A 1,726-nucleotide genomic window follows, 5' to 3' on the forward strand; every position below is an offset into this window, starting at 1 on the left:
GGGGAGGGAGGGAAGTTACTTCCAAAAGAATAAAATTTGTCTAGAAAAGGATCAGGCAGTTTCTTTGAAATCCCATAGCTTCCTAGAAAATCAAGTCAAAATTCATGGTATTAGATAACAAGAGGGGCATTATCAAGGCAAATCAATGGGGAGATCTGTTTCTTGTTTTTACATACCTTTAGTGCAGTTCAAATCCACAACACTTATTCAACAAAGCCCTCCCATGACCTGCCCTGCTGAAATCTCCAACCTCAATCTCCACTACTCTCCATCTTGTACTCTAGGCTCAAAAATTCATAACATAATGACTTCTAATTCTCCAAAGGCCCAGGGCATGTGGCTTCATGCCTCTGGGCCTTTCTCACTGGCGTTCCTTGTTTTTATAAGGCCCTTCTAGCCCTTCAAAATTCAGCCTCTTTTGCCTGTTCCCTGGCCCTCCCAAATGTGTTGAGTGCTGCCTCTTCTTCTGTGCTACCTTGAGATCTTTCACATATTATGTTGTACTTATCACACTATGGATTCATTTACCTGATTATATGACTTATTTCCTCCCTTAGAGTGTGGGCTCCTTGCTGTCTGATTCTTTTCTAGATCCCCAGAGCCTAGACAGTGCTAGGCTCATGGAAAGAGCTCCATAAATATGTGGACTTAGATGTCCAATAGTGGGGCACCTTACTTGCCTAAAGGTTTTCTTTTGAACCAAAGCTATATTTTCCAGGGCTAGCCTAGTCCAGGTTAAAGGCCTTAGCTAGAACATAACTATCTGGAGCTTTGTATTCCTTAGTGTGAGGCACCAGTCAACTGAGTCACTGTCATAGCTCTTTTTAAATATTTTTATTGATTTCAGAGAGGAAGAGAGAGAGAGAAACATCAATGATGAGAGAGAATCTTAGATTGGCTGTCTCCTGCACACCCCACACTGGGGATCTAGCCCACAACCCAGGCATGTGTCCTGACCAGGAATTGAACCGTGACCCCCTGATTCATAGGTCAATGCTCAACCACACCAGCTGGGCACTGTCATAGCTCTTTCATTAACTTTCTTAACCAAAATCTTAAACACCAAGACTTTCAGTCCAAACACTGAGAGTCCCCCAGTCAGCTCCTTCTTATCATTCAGGTCTCATCTTTAATTTGTCCTCTTCTGAGAGGCTTTCCCTGACTCCCTAGTCTTGGGTAGGTCACCCCATTACTCAGTTTTGGTGTATTGCTTTTTAGCTTTACACCACTCATCATAATCTGTCCTGGTTTCTAAATATTTCTTTACTTGTCTATTGCCTGCCTCTCCCACAAGAGGGTTAGCTCCATGAGGACAGGGACTATCTATCTCATTCACTGTTGTAGCCCTGGCCTAGCATAGATATGGCATTTAGTAAACATCAATAAATATCTGCTCAATAGATGAGTACTGTGAGATCTGAGTAACATAACACACCTGGGATACCTCACACAGAACCCATTGCCTATAGTCATACTTTAAATGTTTGCTTTATCAATATCTTTTCAAACACACTAATCCCGGTGGGGGGAGAACAGAGTACTGAAGCTACATTTCCCCCACTCCAGCATTTCCAAAATTCTCCCCTGCACCTACAGAAGATTGTTAATAGAGATGAATGCCAAAAGGAAGGCTACTGTCCTCTTTTATGTACAAATAAGACATGTGCAGAAGTTGACAGCAGTCATCTTTCCTTCAAATGCAGCAGAAGCTAAATTCCCCACTTCT

Source organism: Myotis daubentonii, chromosome X, assembly GCF_963259705.1.
Source record: "Myotis daubentonii chromosome X, mMyoDau2.1, whole genome shotgun sequence".
Taxonomy (NCBI): Eukaryota; Metazoa; Chordata; class Mammalia; order Chiroptera; family Vespertilionidae; genus Myotis; species Myotis daubentonii.